We start from the raw sequence: 18,893 nt of genomic DNA, 5'->3' as shown, positions 1-18,893 counted from the left end.
AGCCATTTTCTTCGTTTACCTTTTTACATTAATTGTCAATGGGCGCCATGGAAAGGGAAAACTGACTGTTTTCCCTTCCCCAGCCACCTTTTTTTGTTGTTGCTCTCAGTACCCTAGTCTTACAGGCCAGGGTAGTAATAGCAATAGAGCCCCCAGGGGGGGCATTTACCACTTCAGGTAATGCCTGCAGCATTACCTGAAGTGGTAATGCTCCCCGCGAGGGGCCGATTGCTTAAATAACAATTATTTGCATCAGGCAGGTAAACAAAACCTTTGTCTGTTTGTAGGTTCGGTCAGGACAGCTCAGCAGTTGAATCTTTGAGACACCTACCAATTTACTGTCCCGCCTTGAGGTCTTTGAACATTCTCAATTTTTGAAAATAAGTTTCAAATCTTTATCATGTGTCATTGGACCACATTTGGTTGAGTATGTTGTATGGCAAAAATGTTTCATTTAAAATGTGTAAAAGATTTTTGAAGGATGTTTGTAAGTTACTGTAAAAGATTAGTGTTTAAAGTAAAATTGTGCTCACGTTTTTTTTTTCTATTGTTAAATCTTGAGAATATGGTTTTCTTTTTTCTTTCTCTATTCTTATTTTAAATATGAATCTGTGCATTTTTCTGGCTCTATATTGTAAACCAGAATTAACTTGACATTGTTTTCATGATGTGTAAATTTTTTTCTGCAAAACCATAAACAAACCGTGAACATGAACTTGTTTATACTCATACTGCGAGTAGCGTAGAGGAGAAATGGGTATAAGCAAATACCTGGCTGGGGGTGAAAACAGAAAAGTAACTTGATGCAGCTCGGACCATTCCTGAGATATGTGCCACCAAAAGGAAACTTGTAAATGTACCTTTAGCTTCAAAGCCCCTTAAAGAATGTCGACATTTAGTATAGTGTCTCAACTTCCAGGCAGTGTACTTGTGCTGTTCTAAGGGGAACGTCAGAGAGATGACCTTGGATTTTCTCGACAAGAACTGCTCTGCCTCCATGGCCAAAATAGCTCAGGTTGGGAGAATACTTGAACTTTTCTGGGAGGCTGATGGATGGCACCTTTCCGGTTCATACCCCATTGGTCGGGGTTTCAGAGGACGACTCTGGTGTGTATTTCAGTAATCCCCCATAAAAACATATTTAAAAATAACAAGGCTGAAAACGCTGATTGTTTTGATCAAATAGTACGATTATTTAGCACTTTTCTTTAGCAGAAAATGGATGGGGTAAGGGAATAAAATAAGGGGGAGGGAGCGGATAGCCTCCGCCCACATTTATTTTTTTTAAACTTTGATTGTGGTACACAACATTGCAGCAACATGACATTCCATATATATCTACAACAGAGACGTTCAGTTTAGGTTCATGACATAATATACGGTATTTACAGATCTGACGCATTTCTGGGCCCTGTCGGGCTGCTACTGGCCTTACATACTGTTCCTCGCACTTATTAACATACATTAGCTCTTTGAGGAAGTGATTTACGTGTGGTGCCTGTGCGCCCTTCCACTTCTGCAGAATACACTTCTTGGCCACTGCGCATGTAATATCGAAGAGCCTTCTGGTCACCTCAGGCCTCTTTCCTATATCCCCGAATAGGTATTTTTGTGGTGCGAGGTCTGCTGGGATCTGTGTGACCTCTTCCAGGATTTTCACTACCTCCCCCCAGAACCCGCCTATGTGTGGGCAACTTCAGTAGATGTGAAATGAGTCAGCTTGTTCAGTTCCGCATTTCTGGCATCTACCGGGGCAATTTTGTGTAAATTTCGTAATTTTTTGGGGAGTATAATGTAACTTGTTCAAAACCTTAAATTGAATCAACCGGAGGCCTGCGTTCATGGATACCCTCTTGGTCAGTTCACAGCATCTCGCCCAGGATTCGTCTGTTATGGCGATACCCAGGTCTGTTTCCCAGGAGGTATTTACCGTTGGGGTGTTGGCCTGTATGGCCGTGTAAAGCTCTGAGACACTGGTTCCCGACCGGGTGGATAGAGCCACGAGGCATGGGTGTAGTGGGGGCTCATCCGGGAACAGTGGCCATCTAGCCTTGAAGGCCATTCTCATTCTATGATATTGCAGTATCTTTAGCTGGTCTCTCCCCATTCCCGTTTTAAACTCTTCCAGTGTTATAAATCAACCGTTGGGGAAAATGTGTCTGATTTTAAATTCTCCCTCTGGGTCCCATTTCTTCTGTACATTTGGATCGTATGAGGGTGCAATACCGGGGAAGTTCCAGAACGGGGCCTCTGAATAATATGGTGTTTCCAACCCAAGCCTACGGTAGATCTTGGACCATGCGTGTACTGTTGTACTGACTGGATCAAATGGTCATTCATCTTTGTGTTTGTCTTTAAAGATGACGGACCTTAAGTCGGTTGGGAATGCTGCGGGTTTCTCTAAACAGATGTGTGGTGAGGTGTCCTGGTCATCGTACCAGTGTCTGACAAACTGGGCCTGTGCCACAAGGCAATATAGTTCGAAGTCCGGGGCCGCAATGCTACCTTTATTGTAGGGTTCCACCATTTTCTCCCATTTCATTCTGGCACCCCCCCCACACCAGACGAAACCCACAGCCATGGATCTAAGAGTATCAAAGAACTGTTTACCAGGCCATATCGGGATATTAGTAAATATATATAATAGCTTTGCTAAAACAACCATTTTCAATATAGCGACCCGGCCGATAAGCGAGATGGGAGCTTAGCCCATAGGCGGAGTTAGGTGGAAATCGTATTTAATAGTAAGTCATGGTTGTCCGAGTATAGGGATGCCCTGTCCCCCGACACAACAATACCCAGGTATCTTATCTTAACAGGAGACCACTGTAAAACTTGTGTGTTGTTCGGGCACCTAGTAGCAGCGGTCAGGGGAAAGATTTTGGATTTGGAGCAGTTGGTCCTATATCCTGAGTATTCTGCAAACTCATGTATGGTTTCCGTTACTGGGCCCCAAGCCTGGCTCTCGGATGTACAATAGAGTGTCATCTGTGTATAAGGATATTGACTGGGTTAGGCCAGCCATCTTTATACCCCTCTGTCCTTGATGTTCCCTAATAGCTGCTGCGACTGGTTCCATTGTGAGGGCACACAGTATGGGGGAGAACGGGCAACCCTGTCTCGTACCCCTTCCCAATCCAAACCATTCAGACATGGTACGGTAAGTCAGTACCCTGGCTCCCGGGTTGGTATATAATAGCCTTAAGCATTTTAGAAAGTATGGGCCTAGTCCAAATTTCTTGAGCACCATAAACGGGTACATCCATGACACCGAATCAAACGCCTTTTCGGCGTCCAACGATACGGCTACTGCTTGGGCTTCGGGTTTGATCTGGGCCATGATACCGAACAGCCTTCGGAGACTCAGTGCCGTTGACCTGGTGGGAATAAACCTGCACTGGTCAGGGTGTACCAGCATGGACATATGTTGGGTAGGAGTCTCGTGGCCAAGATTTTAGCAAATATTTTTGCATCACAATTTATTAAGGATAGGGGCCGGTAAGAGGACATCTCATTTGGCGGACGACTGGGCTTCAGTAGCACCGTTATTATGGCCTCTCTCATGGATGTTGGAAGTGTTCCTGACTCCATGGCCTCCTCCCACACAGATAGTAATACCGGGGCCAGCTCCTCATGTAACTCCTTGTATAACTTGGCTCCCAGTCTGTCTGAGCAGAGTGCCTGCCCGCTAGCTAATGATTTTATTGCTTCCGTTATCTCGTCAATTGTTAGGGGATGGTCCAGCAGTAATCTATGCTCTATGGGCAGTGTCGGGAGTGTTCTATTGTCCAGGTATTCTCTAGTGGCAGTGGCTGATTTAAGGTCGTGATTAGCATATAATTCTGAATAGAATGTGTGAATTCTAGATTTATGCCCTCCTCACTCGTGGTGACTGTGCCGTCCCCTGCTATTATGCTGGAAATTGGTGTATGATGTCTCTCAGCCTTGAAAAGGTTGGCCAGGGTGCGACCCGCCCTGTTCCCTTTGCCATATCGGCGTGCTCTGATTGGAGTCGCCATATTGAGTAGTTACCTGATAGCCAATTTGCCAAACTCTTGTAGGTTACTATTGATGTCTGCCAGGATGTTATCTTCATGTGCAGTTGTATATCACGTTTCTAGCTCTCCCAACCGTTTCTCCACTTCCGCCAGTCCCACCCTTACAGACCTCAACAGCTCCGTGGATTTAGAGATCTGGATCCCCCTCACCCATACCTTAAAGGTCTCCCATACGGTTGCATATTTATCGACTGAACCCTTGTTGGTTTCAAAGTAGTATTCTACCTCTGTATGTAGCGCGTCCGCAACTGCTGGGTCCTTAATGATGTCAGGTGGCATCCTCCATCTCCTGACCGGGGGTTTCACATTCCCCAATGTCACATCTAAAAGGATGGGGGAGTGATCCGATAGGGTACAGGGAAGTTTTTCGCGGTTATCAATTTGGTTCATAAGAGATGCAGACACCAGCCAGTAATCTATACGAGATTCAGTGTTGTGTACTGAGGAGTAAAACCAGTACCGTCTTTTATGTGGTTGTAGCGTTCTCCAGGCATCCACCATTGTCAGTTGCGATAGGATGTGTTGTAAGATAACGGATGTTCTTGTGGGATTTCTGTGTTTAGAGGTGGAGCGGTCTAACGTGATATCTAAAATGGTGTTAAAATCTCCTCCCCACAATATCTGCTCGCCCCCAGAGAAACCCAGCTCATGCACCACATTTGTATAAAAATCAGGGTCCACATTTGGTCCATACATATTCACCTATATTAGTTCTTCCCCAGCAATACTGCCCCATACTATGACATAACCCTGAGAGTCTATTTTGTTCTTTACAAATCGGAAGCCAACGGAAGGGTCGATCAGGGCGAGTACTCCTCTTGCCTGTGAAGAGTATTCAGTGTAATATTTGTGCTGCCTCCACCCTTTCAAGAACTCAGCGTTGACCCTCTGGAGTGCATGTGTTTCTTGTAACATGATCACCTGGGGGTGGCGTCTGGTGACATAGGCTCCCACCTTGCTCAATTTAGCGCGGTTGTTCAGTCCACGGACATTCCATGTGAGAAGCTTTAGCTTCAGCCCTTGAGCCGTCACATTAGTGTGTGCCATGTCTGTATACCTTCATCATGTCTCTTGTTTTACTGTTTCTTAGGAGAGTTTCATGTGCTGCAACGCTACCACAATTTTTAACTTGTAGGACCCCTCCAACTGGGTCCCAGAACCTCAACACCCTACATAGCTCAACGGAGCGAAACATCCTGCGACATTTTGGCACCCCACCCACATCATCTCCCCCAACTTGACGATGCTGCCCCTCGATTCTCATTCCCTCGAACTGGTGGAGCTTTCCTGAGGGTCGCCTGTTGTAGCCATCTGGCTAGCCCTCCGTGGAGGCTCATGGCTCGATTAACCACAAGTCTTTGTTTAGGTCCTCCAGGCTAGTGTATCTTTATTCTTGTGACAGTAGGTAAGTGGCGTGTTTTTGTCAATCTGTAGAGTCCCGTCTCATCTCCCGGCTGTGGTCTCGCATTTTGATCAATCGGCTGATTCCCGGGGGGCAACGGGATGGAGGCTTCCATATATGCCATAACTTCTGTGGGGTTCTCGAAGAAGTGAGCTCTTCCCCCCATGTTGTATTCTCATTTTCGCCGGGAAGATGAGAGCATATGGTACGTTGCGCATCCGCAGCTGTTTAACTATTTCATAGGACCTTCTTTGTGTTTGTATATTGGCTGAGAAGTCTAGATGTATGTGGATTCTGTTTTGCTCATGATGTAAAGTACCTTTCTCCCTGGATAATTGAAGTATGGTATCTCTGTCCCTGTAATTAAGGAGTCGTGCAATTATGGTGCAGGGGGGGGGAGCTCCTGGCTTCGGAGGTGGTGTTAGGGTACGGTGGGCCCTCTCGATTAGAAAGTGTTCCGAAAAAGGAGTCAGCTCCCAGGATATCTTTCAACAGATTTTCCACTTGTCTATCCATGGGTCCCTTACCAAAGGTTTCCGAAACCCTGACAATCCGGATGTTGTTCCTCCGAGACCTCGATTTGAGGTCTTCACACTTATTTTGAGTTTTGTGCAGTTCTGTTTTGAGTTGGGCTATGTCGCGGCTGTGTTGTGAAATTGTAAACTCGTTCGTACTTATCCTGTTCTCCGCTTCCGTGAAACGCGTGCTTTTCAGGGATCCGATTGTCGCCACTATATCGTCCAACTTTAAATTCACAGCCATGAATCCATTCTGCACCAGTGTTGCCAGGCGATCTAATGGATCTTCCTCCTGTCTATCAGGTGCCTGCGCCCCCCCCCGGCCGCCCTGTGTGGTTGCAAGCTGGCAAAGGAGTCCATTGGGCCAGTCTTTTTCCCTCCCGTGCCCTTCTCGTTGCGGCCCATGTGTTGTGGCTTACAGTAAAGGGTGGACTGTGTTCTCCCACGTAGCACCAACAAACGCGATGTAATAGAGGAGAAGCTGGGGTGATGTTTCCCTTTGCGCCCGCTCCTAGCTCAGGATGTTTTCACGTGCACCGGGAGTGACACTGCTGCTTCCCTAGCGGCTAATTTCCAACCAGGCTTATCCCCACGTGCAGTCGCCACGTGTAGATGCAGGCATGGGGGCGGGCCCCCTGTTGCAGCCGCAGCGAATCCAGCCGCGTACCCAGTGGGAGCGGTGCACGGCCTCCGGATTTCTTTCCCCTGCTTCTCTCCTGTCTCCCGCCGCAAGTTTCAAGAGGTTTCAGGCAATGTTGGTAAAGTCGCTCCAAAGCGAGGCGGCCACTCGGAGTCCTTCTCCGGCCTCAGGATGTCGCAGGCAACGTGGCGCCCCTCCCCACAGCGTGGTCTGTTGCTGGTGTTCTCATGGAGCCACCAGGTGGATGCGCAGAAGCCTCACGGCCACCAAAAGTTTCGGTGGCAATATCTCAACAATCCTGCCACGTTTTTCAGGGAATGCCACTGATTTTTAGCTTCTCAGTGTGTCTGGAACGGTGCTGAGAGGATGTATTTGAAATAAGGATGGTTTTCGAGCCAGAGCTCTCCCTTCAGGCAGCCATCTTCGATGTGCGCAACAGCACCCCCCCACATTTTTTTTTTTTTAAAGTGCTTAAGTGCTTAAAAATCGAAAATGCATTTTCGAAATTGAAAAAAAACGTGTTTTAAATTAGGTATTTCAAGCAGTGACGGGGGTCTGTTCTCTGCAACGATGCAGTGGTCCTCAGGAGAACTCTGGCTGTCCCCACCTAAAATACCCTACATGACCCCTGGTGAGATCGACAGTACCTCTTCCCATCAGTTCTAATTTTACCCCCCTGTGCCTAGTTGGCAGGTAGAAACCTCCTTAGTCTTTCCTTCTAGGGATCCCTGCTCTCATCCCATCTCCTCTGTTCTTGTAGCGCTATCTCAACCTCTCTAGCTATTCTCTCTCAGCCCCATCTGGTATGGGCCTTGAGCTGTTTTCCAACCTCCCCACTAGCTTTCTCTCTTCAGGTCGATAACTCGCCTCCTGCCTCCTCACAACGCTCCTCTACCGGAGCATCTAGCTCTACTTGCTGTAAATTTCTGTCTCCGACATCCTGCTATCCCTTTCAGCCCCTTCCTGAGCAGTCTACTTCTCTGATGGTTTGCCACCTCCTGTCGCTACCAACTTCTTTCCCTTCCTGGTAACTTCTCCTCAGTGCAAAAACACTACTCTTTGATAGTACCTTTCTACTGCTTCAACCTCCCACAATCCCGGAGGTCACTACTTTCCGGCTCCACTCTCCACCAGACTTACCTTCCCAATCTACAGCTCCATCATGCCACGTGTTTCCTTCCTCCAATTCCCCCAGACAGAGCAGGATGCATTATATACAGGGCCTTCCCTCCACTGGGGTGCAGTGTAATTAGTGAGGGCTGAGATTGGGCCTTGGACTTATGGTCATGTGGCTTGGAATTGGGCTTGCCTGAGGTTACAAGGAATGCTGCTAACTTGGATCTCAGAAGGCATATGGGCTGGTCTGGTTTCTCCCTCTTCCACAGGAATCCCTGGTGTCATTTGTGTAAGCAACAGTCCCTTTGTTCTGCTTGCATGTGAATCTAGCCAGAAAACCTTTCATTAAGCAGGGGAGGCCGTTTGCTGCATTTAGTTGTCATTTTCCACAGAGAACAGGCACAATTGTAATCTCGCAAAGCAGAGAGAAGCCTGTGTGTTTATCTTTGTTCATGCTTCCCACAGGAATCACCCGCACATTTTTACTGCAGGACTGGGGGTTGCAGGAGTCACAATTGAAGCCGAATCCCCCCAGCAGCTGAAGAGCAATGCAATACGATTTCCCCACTCAAAAGGTGCAACACTTCCCCTCCTACTCTAGAGTCCTGGATAGGGAGCTTGAACGGCTTTCTCGAAGCATTCAACTTTTTGGCAGAAAATACAAATGTTAAGGCCATAGACAGCCCCCTTTTCCCTGCTCTGATAATCATGAAGGGTACAGTCCGAGGGAAGTGTTGGGTCGAATCATAGCGGCAGGCTGGGGTTGCATGTCCTAGTGTGTATACCCTGTGTGGCAATGTAGTGGTTAATCCTACTTCTTGAGGCTGGCTTCTGGGGGGTCATGTCCATCCAGATGGCTGAAAAAGAGTTAACTATCCCAGTGACAATTCCCTGCCTTACTGCGGGGACGCATGTGAGGTGGTCTGGGAACTGCCTGCATAACTCCTCCAGGTCCAACAATCACAGATTAGGGTGGCCACAGCCCCTTTGACCACCCCACTTTTCTACCCCCAAGGTTAGGCAGGGGATGTAGGTAGAGTATCCAATGGAACGTGTGAATATAGTCGGAAGAAAACTCAAATGTGGTTAATCAAAAACATTATTTGTAATACCAGCTGCCCCAGACCCATCATCACAAAAGTCCCTGCGTCCCAGATCTCTCAAGACCCTCAAAATCTGCTTTGCTTTATCCCCTCAAGGAGCAGCAAGTAGATGTCATCCATGTATCCAATTACTGATCTGCTCCGTTAATGCCTAAAGAAAAAATTCGGTGTCATACTCAGGAGAAGCCACTAGATGGAAGTCTAGGCAAAGCAGTTGAATCATATACATACACCAGCTAAAATAATTACATTGAATTCGACCCCAAAGTACCTCTTGAGAAAAGCAACATGGATCCTAAAAAAGAACAGGGGTTGTGCACTCATGATTCTAGGTTTGTGGATTAAAATACATTTAACTTTACAACATAACTTAAATTCCACACTTGAAGATTGGTGATGTACTGGAGATTTACATTTTTCAATAACGAGTAACGACAGTTTAAAGAAACGCTAGTTCTTTAGCAATGTAAATCTCCAGAGCTCTCTATCAAAGGCAGAATTAGGATGATTTTGTTTTGAAAGTAATACTTTTTCCCTCTCACTAGACAAAAGGGTCTATCCATAATTGCTAGCTCTTTCATTGACAGAACCTCTCTACAGCAATGCAAATACCAAAACCGTGAAAGAAGATGGGATCCCCCACAAAACATTCCACGCATCTCCTTAACCACACCTTGGACATTATTTTATTTTTCTTCCTACTCCCTCATGCATAAAGACACTTTCACTAGACAATACTCAATTGAGCATCTGATCTTCAGTTTTACCCATCATACAAATTTCAATTCTACACATCACAAACCTACAGAATCACATTCAGATCATTAAACAACGTCCACAGGCAACATATTATAGGAGTAACTGTTCTTTCTCATTTCGTTGTCGGAATGACTGGTACAAATCCTCCCACTGCATCCCGCAGCAGACCACTGACCATCATCCTGTTTAACCAAAACAAGCAGACGCTAAAGCTTAGCCCGGATCATAAGAAAACAATCATTTAAGCTAAATCAAAGTTTTACTATAAGACCATCACACCACCTAACCAGACTACAGCCCTTTTCCCAAGAACGTAACATAGCAAAATGAACACTATTCCACCCCCAATCGGTAAAGAAATAAGAAACATTAACCAATACTTCTTCACAAAAATCTATTTGATCAGAGACAATATGAAACTAATAACCAAATTGACAACATACCTCTAGAAGACAATGACGGGACCGATTTCTCATTAGAGATCGCAGAGGTCGACATGCCCTCCTCCAAAACGAAAGCATGAACACCTGAAGCTTTCAGGTCTACCCTGTAAAAATGCAAAATCACCCCCTAATCTGGCAGCCCCCCATCCTCCCTAAGCGGCCAGATACCCCCCCCCCCGAAAAAACAAACAATAAATAACAAATAGTTAGCCTTGGATCTGGAACAACTTTGCAAATACAGATACATCGCCCTTCAGTGTTAGGTAAAAGGCGGTTTCCAACCATTTAAAAGAACAGATTGACAATCACGTTTCTCTAGCTGTATCAGGACTGCACCGTTGTTGCAGCCGAAAAATGGCAACTAAATTTTGGATGATGCTTTCTGGATTGAAAAATCAGCTGCCTTTGGCATTTTAGGCCAGAAGCCCACCTTCCATGTCTCCCCGCAAAATCTAATGGGCAGTGACAAAAAGGCTGTTTCTTCCCCTTTCTACCCAACAGAAGGGTTTGTCCTACTGGAGTGACCAGGACTCCCTTTGAGCTGTGGAGTGTCTCAAAGCTGTAGCCTCCTCCAGATAATCTGGAACCCGTTCACGAATCCACTGGGATTTCTGCTAGACAACCAACACATATGCACTCACCAATAGTGGTATGACAATTACTCTGCAGAGCATCATCACCAGACTACACAACGTTAGATGTCAAAAAACCAAAACTAAAACCTATAAAAAGTACACCTCATTAGACAGACTTCTGTCTTTAGCTACTTAGTCGAGCAAGGGCTGGATTTGCACCTTAGAATGTTTCAACTCTATTCACACGCCCATAATCCTTTTATCGCCACATCGATGCAAACATTTCAAACGAAAGGTCCACAAGAAACTCCAAATGCCATGGGTTAAATTGTGCCTCCTAGATCAGAAAAATACACACCAAGCGTAAACCTCCACGTCACAAAGCAAGCCTCTGTTCTCTCCCCTTACATCAACGTGAAAACAAAACAACCAGTGTCTTCCAGACTCCACTTTCACAGGGAAGGCAGTCTTTCAAGTAGGCCAAAGGTATATTGACCACAGACTACAAAAACAAAAGACCACATCATTCCAATCTCCAAACATCTAAATTAGTTATCTCTCACAGCCAACATGAACCACAAAACTCTTTGCATAATTAACCCCATACATTTATTTTTTTAATCTAAAAATCTTGCCAAAAAACTCCTCTTTTCCACTATACATCAACTGAAGCTGGTCAGCGTTTCCGAGTCCAAAAAGAGAAACCCAGGAGACAAGCTTTCTGCATGTATAATACAAGAGTTTAGAATGAGCTGCTACTTCAACTAAAATCTTCTTTCAGGATTTTTAGCTTTTGTGGTTCTGAAAAACAAACAAATTACCTTCAGAGTGATTCTGGTACTCATAGTCCTTGCTCACTTCCATCACATCTGGTTGGGCATGCCTGCATCACAGGATGGAAGGAAAATTCTCCATGGGAGGATGCTCTCATTTTAAGAGCATTGGATTGGGACTGACATGCAAGCATCCCTTCACACGCCCGGGCCTGCTCCTACAACCTCTGCATCCCAGTTCCGCCAGTTATTGCCTTCTGTGGCAGTGGTCACACAGCACATGCTGTGAGGGAGCGGGTGGGAAGGCATTGAGAAGGAGTGAGAGCAAGAGCCAAGAGTATGGGAATCACCATGAAGGTATTTTTTCTGCACTCTTGCTTCTTGCTCTCCCTCCTTCCCAAGTGGTTGGGAAACGAGACTCTGCAGACCCAAGTAAGGGTGGAGAAAAACATATGTCCAGCAAGGCTTCAAGCAAAGAGATTGTGGATGACCTGTTGGACAAAGGAAGAATCCTTCCTAGTAGAAATATCAAAGAGTAATGCATAACAAATGCGTGAGCAGTGGCCCAGGTGACTGCCCCACAGGTGTCTACAATGAGACTGCAGAGATTGAATGAGGGCTGCCGAGACAAAACCTAGATCGTCCCACTGGCCTAACACCATTGGCTCGAGAGCCTCTCCTGCACAGGGTACATGAGCAAACGAGTGTGTGGAATTTAGGAAGACACAGGAAGCCATCATCCCCAACAGCCGCATGGCCTTGCGAATGGTCACAAGACTACCAGTTACATAGAGCGCGATCTGGAACAGCATGTTTTGAACCCTCCCGTTGGAGTGGAAGACAAGCCAGTTTTCAGTCCAAATCAGAACCCCCAGAAATTGTTTGACTTGGCTGGGGACCAGGCTTGATTTCTTCTCTTTGGTCGAGAATCCTAGGCTGAATAGGAGATCCACAATCACTTGGGTATTAGGCATGTTCTGTACGCGTACCCTGTTATGAGTCTCAGGGGGATAGCTCAGGGGCAATGTGCTCGCCTTGGAAGCAAGACAACACAAAGAACCACGGGTCCAATCCCCAGGCCCGCACTTAGAAACCTCTGGGTATTAAGCACGTTATAAATAACCTATCATATGAGCCAGTTGTCGAGGAAGGGATACACCAGGATGGACTGTCTGCGCAGGTGAGCCACTGCTACCGTCAGTACCTTCGTGAACACTCTTGGGGCTGAGGCAATGCCAAAGGGGAGAACTTTGAATTGATAGTGGGTGTCCTCCATCATTAACCTGAGGTATTTCTGTGCGCTTGCAACATTGAAATATGAAAGTATGTACCTTTCATGTCCAGTGTGGCCATGTAATCCCCTTGCTGCAGCAGTGGGATTACTTCCTGAAGAGTTTCCATCCTGAACTTTTGTGGCTTGACATACTTGCTCACAGGACACAGTTCTAAAACAGGGCACATGGTTAGATCCCAATATGGAACAAGTTACTTACCTGAAACTGTTATTCTCCAGCATGGGTCTGGCATAGATTCACATGCTCATGAATATTCCCTGTCAGGCTGGGAATCCTCGGTAAAAAGAAAAAATCAGTTTCAGTTCTTTCTCCCAACAACCAGTCACTGAGCTCTGGGTCATACTCCCCCCAACCAACGACTGCCCACTACCTAAGCCCCTCCTCGGGCAGCCATCTTCAGATTTGGTAGCACGTAAAGTGGAAGTAAGATGAAGAGAAGAGCCGCAGAGGGGGAGGCAGGAGGGTTCACATGTGAATTCATGCCAGACCCATGCTGGAGAACAACGGTTACAGTTAAGTAACGTGTTCCTTCTCCAGCATGGGGACTGGCATGAATACACATGCTCATGAATAAAGAATACATAGCAGTACACACATGCACAAGCACAGGTCGTGGCAAGGCTCAACAGAAGCAATCTCTTGCCCCCTCACCAGGCTCACCTTCAAGCGAACATGTTGCTTGGATGACTCTGGACTCCTCCCTGGAATCCCAGTCGATGCAGTAGAATCTCGTGAAGGTGTGTGTTGACCTCCACGTAGCAGCCCCGCAAATGTCCAGCAGGGGCACACCAGACAGGAACGCCGTTGAAGCAGCAATCGCTCTGGTGGAATGGGCTCTCGGATGGCCAGGCAGTGGTCAGATGGCCAACCAGTGACAGTGGGTGATACAGCCGGAGAGTCACCTGGAAATGGAATCCTTGGACAGGGCCTTCCCATGGTTCATAGGAACAAAGTTCACAAAAAGCTGAGAAGTTTTCCAGAAACTCTTCGTGCGGGCCACATAAAACTTCAGCACTCTAGCACATCCAGCTAGTGCAACGTCCTTTCAGCTGGCGACAAAGGCGTTGGAAAAAACACAGGCCATGCCAAGTGCTTGTTTAAATGAAAGTCCGACGGCACCACCCTAGTCTCGTTGAAAGTCAAGTAAGGTGCTTTACAAGAGAGGGCCTGGATCTCACCCACTCGTCGTGCAGAAGTGATGGCCACGAGAAAAACAGTCTTCCATGATAGAAACTTGAGTGGAACAGAATGCATAGGCTCGAACGAGGGTCCCAAGAGCCTAGTAAGTACCACACTGAGCTCCCACGCTGGGGCCAGAGCCTTCACCGGCGGGAATGAGCAGAATAGTCCCTTGACGAATTCCTTGACTAACCAGTCAAGGAACCCTTGTGGTTGAAACTAACATTTCGACCACACGGAGGGTCGTCCCGGGGATCTGGTGTAGCAGGAGATAGCTGCCAGATGAACCTTGATGGAGGCGTGAGCCAGCCCAGATTTAGTAACAACAACAAATATGGAAGTATCCGAGGGGCCGTGACCCTCAGAGGGTTGATCTTCTGTGAACGGCACCAAATAGCGAATCTCTTATTTGAGTCTGTAGCATTTCAAAGTAGATGACGCTCCGGCCTTGGCGAGTACCTCCTTGCAGTCCACCTGCAGATCGAAACCCCCGAATTCTAATGCTGCAGGAGCCAGGCCTTCAGGTTCAGCAATCCTGAGTCGTGGTGCAGAATTGCGTCTCCTTCCTGGGTGAGAAGATCCACGAACACTGGTAGCTTGACTGGAGGGGACGCTGACAACGTCCGACTAACAGATCTGCCTCGGCCACACTGGTGGGACGAGGATCATCCCGCACCGGCACTGTCTGAGTTGACTGATGACTCGAAGAAGCAACGGCAACGGTGGGAACGCATACAGAAACAGGCCATCCCAGGGGAATGAGAATGCGTCCCCCATGCTCCCCGGCTGAGGAAACCTGCTGGTGAACCTCCGGCACTTGGTGTTCGTAGTCGTCGCAAACAGATCTATCTGGGGATTGCCCCACTTGTTGAACAGATTGTCCACTTGGTCGTGCCGGAGCTCCCACTCGTGGCAAGAGCATAGCTCCCTGCTGAGAGAGTCGCTGACAGTGTTCTTTACTCCCGACAGATGGAATGGGATGAGGAACATACCCTGGGTGATTGCCCTGTGCCACAAGTCCTGCGCCTCCCTGGAGAGCGCCTGGGATCTGGTGCCCCCCAGCTTCTGGATGTAAAATATTATGGCGGCATTGTTCGTGAAGACCCACAATACTTTGCCCTTGAGGGACAGCAGAAATTATTTGAGGGCCCAAAACACTGCCCATAGTTCCAGTACTTTTATGTGCAGCGTCTGCTCTTTCGGCAACCACAGGCCTCTGGTGTGAAGACATCCAGTGTGAGCTCCCCATACTTCCAGAGACGCATCCGTTGTGATTGTCTCCTGGTACGGGGGACTCGGAGCACACGCACCACCATCTGATCGCACGTCAGAACTCCTCGTAGAGCACCATCTTGTCCTGCAAGCTTCTCGACACCTGGACCCAACGGGTGTCGAGGAACACCTGTAGAGGCCACATCCATAGCCTGCAGAGCCGAATCAAGTAAATGCCTCACATCATACCGAGCAGCGACTTGATGGCCCTCACCATGGCAATCTTCAGTGGCAACAGCTGTTGCACCTTGCCCAAGATGGCCGATATCCTTTCCTCCGACGGCGACGCCAGGCATGACACAGTGTTTAGCCAGGATCCCAGGAACAGAGCGTCCTGCAATGGAGTCAAGCAGGACGTTGCATAGTTCACCGAGAACCCCAGATCCATCAGAAGACGGACGGACCGCTACGTTTGTTCGACGGCTGTGTCCCTGGACTTGGCCCTGATGAGCAAGTCGACTAGGTAAGGGTAAACATTGATTCCTTGCAGTCGCAGATGGGCCACCACCAGCGCTAAGCACTTGAAGACTCTGGGTGCCAATTTGAGCCGAATGGAAGGGCCTTGAACCGATAATGCTTCCCCTGAACAACGACGCACAGAAACTTGTGATGTCCTTTGTGTATGGGGACATGGAAGTACGCATCCTCCAGATCCAAAGATGACACAGTCCCTCTCCTCCAGCTGGGTGAGCACATGTTGCAGCGTGACCATCCAGAACTTTATGTATAATTTGTTGAGCCGTCGTAGATCGAGAATGGGCCTCCAGTCTTTTTGGACAAGGAAATACCTAGAGTATACTCCGGAGCCCCTGATTCGCAGTGGAACCAGCTCCATCGCCCTCTTCTGTAACATAGGCCGGACTCCCAGCAGCAGCTGAGGGATGTGGTTTTCCTGCCAGGCCACCGGTGCTATTCGTGGACACTTTTGTTGGAACTCTTAAGGTGTGTCCGTGGGCGAGAGCGTCCAGCACCCATCTGTCGGTGGAGATTGTCTCACACAAATGAAGATCGCCAGCCAGTTTACCACCGGGGTACATGGGTGGGGGCCCAACATCCTGGTCGGTTCAATCCTGTTTGGAGGTCGACAGGTCGCTCTGCTGTCGATGTTGACGTCTGCTCCCAAAGGACTTGGAGCGACCCCGGTTGGCTTTTTAGGTGGAGGAGTGGGAGGGTTGGCGGTAAGAGGACGATGCCCCAGCAAAACCTTTTGGTGACCTGAAAGACTACTTGTGAGGAACGAAAGGACGTCTGTCACTGCTGCAGTGTGCCCAGGGCACGTACCATCTCAGTGTCGGCCTTGATGGCCTGAAGGGATTCATCCACTGTCTTCCCAAACAGGTTGTCCCTGTCAAAAGGGCATGTCCAAAACCCTTGTCTGCACCTCCTGTCTAAAGTTGGTGGCCTTAAGCCAGCCGCGATAATGAAGACCGACTCCATTTCCCATTTGGCGGAAATCCGTGTCCGCGATGTCCAGGGCCGCCATAATGGCATGGTCCGACGCCACCTCGCCTTCTTGAAGGATCTCCAAAGCTTTCACCCGCTTGTCATCAGGGAGGAAGATCAGCAGTGGGGCCAACTTGAACCACAGCTCCTGGTCGTATTTGGCCACGATCGCGAGGGCATTGGCGGTTTTGATCGTCATCGCCGCAGAGTAGATAACCTTCCTACCCATCGAATCCAGCTTCTTCCCCTCGTTGTCCGGAGGGGTGGATGAAGAGGACGCCAAGCCTGACAATTTCTGTGGTCTCTGTGGCTGCCAGGAAGAGTCTAGCGACAACTGGGACCGCAAACACATCAGTGCAGAGTCCAGCACCCTGTATTTATTTTCCAGCCTGTCTCTCTTCGCTGGGGCGGTAGAGGGGTTCTTAATCAACGCAAGCCCCTCATCCCAAACACCGTCCAGGAGAGGGACCGAAAGGATGGTCTTCCTCTTCACCTCCTGGCACTGATACAAGAAGCCTTCCTTCTCCTCCGGCATGAGCTGGAACAGCTCTGAAGCTCGGGCAATCATTGCGTGGAAAGACCCCCACCTTGTCCGGTGGAGAGGCTCTGGAGGTGGTGACGGAAGGTCCCCATCCCACCTTGGTCATCCGTGCCTGTTGTCGCCATGTCAGTGTCCTCGGGGAGAAGGGTGATGGAGAAGGGGGTGAAGGGTGGCATGGAGGCGTAGGATGCCTCCTCTACTTGGCCAGTGGTTCCCCTGGTGTCAATGGGGCGGCCGAAAATGGTGCCATGGGAGGAGCGGGCGCTGGAGTCACCGCAATCCTCCTCTGCATCTCCGACACCAGGGTGTGGAGAGTGGAGAGACTGTCCAGTGAAATATCTCTAGTCGGTATCTGGGGAGTAGGGACGGTAGGCGCTGGGGCCTAGTCGTTCTGGGGCCCCTCGTCTTCGCCTCCGTGGATTGTATCCCCGTTGTTACCCTTGTTGCCCCCATCGTTGGCTGAATCTCCGGCGTTACCCTCGTCGTCATCGCCCTCCTGGACGGTGCGGATGGAGAGCTCATCTTCATCAGCTGAAGGAATGTCTGTTCCCTGCAGAACCTTAACATGCCCCCACCCCTTTCTTCGGGTCCAGAGAGGTCAATCTAGGGCTGAGGTCCGGCATCCTCTTTTCCGGGGTTCTCTCCACAGAAATGCTAGACGCCTCCCTCCTGGGGGGAAGAGACACCCTGGCCGTCGCCGGGGCACCCTGCGGGTCCACCCCTACAGCCTTTTGAAGGTGACGCTACCACCACCTCGAGGTGCAGCTGGGCCTTCACGAAGAGGCTGGTCCCCTTGTCTGGTTTGGCCTTCTCCTTCCCGGCCTTGTCGGACGCCTTGTCCTGCTTGGCCTTCTCCTTCAGGGCCTCATCAGACCCTTTGTCTCCCTTGGCCTTCGCCATTGTGGGTAGGTCGGACACCGCACCCTGTCTTGCCTTCTCCTTTGCCTTCTACGGATTCTCTCAGCTTCCCTGGAGTAGTTGACTTCCTCTTGGACGACGATCTAGAGTGGTGGCTGGAGACCGATGGAGATGACGATCGCGCCCTGGCCGTCGCAGGACCCGCAGCAGCGGTGATCCCGGCAGAAGCGGGCTCGCGGTGCTTGGTCTTGTGTTGGGCTCCCACGGTGGCACGCCCTCAAAGGACTAAGAAAGCCTGCTCAGATTTTCCAGATCTGGGAGAGGGATGCCCCTGGATGGCAACTGGGGTACAGGCCTTGGACTGTAACCATGCTTCCAAACGGTGTCGATCCCTCAACGTGCGCTTCGAGAAGGCACGGCAAAACGCACTATCCTCCTCCTTGTGCATCGGGTGCAAACAATACAGGCATGGGAATGCTTGTCGTCCATGTACACATTCCACAAACCGCAGTCGGAGCAAAGCTTGAAGAGGGAAGCGCAGTCCTTCTCGTCCGACATGATCCACATGGTGTAGGCCTGAGGACTCTTCTGGAAGCCTCCAATTAGAACACTCGACGAAAATAGCCCTTGAGGGGCTGAAAGAAATCCGAAAACTGGTCCATGTTAGTCGGATGGATGATCGATGGAGCACACAGTCTCTAGTTTAACTCTCAAAAAACCAAAAATGCAGCAAAAGCTTGAAGAGCAAAGCACAAGGACTCCCAACACTTGAATATGCAGTAATAATCTGAAGATGGCTGCCTGAGGCGGGGCTTAGGTAGAGGGCAGTCATTGGCTGGGGGTAGCATGGCCTAGAGCTCAGTGATTGGTTGTTAGGAGAAAGACAGTTCAGAAATGAAACTGATTTTTCTTTTTACC

The sequence above is a fragment of the Ambystoma mexicanum genome, chromosome 11 (genome assembly GCF_040938575.1).
Source record: "Ambystoma mexicanum isolate Mex_15411 chromosome 11, UKY_AmexF1_1, whole genome shotgun sequence".
Lineage (NCBI taxonomy): Eukaryota > Metazoa > Chordata > Amphibia > Caudata > Ambystomatidae > Ambystoma > Ambystoma mexicanum.
Note: the sequence above shows the minus strand (reverse complement) of the source record.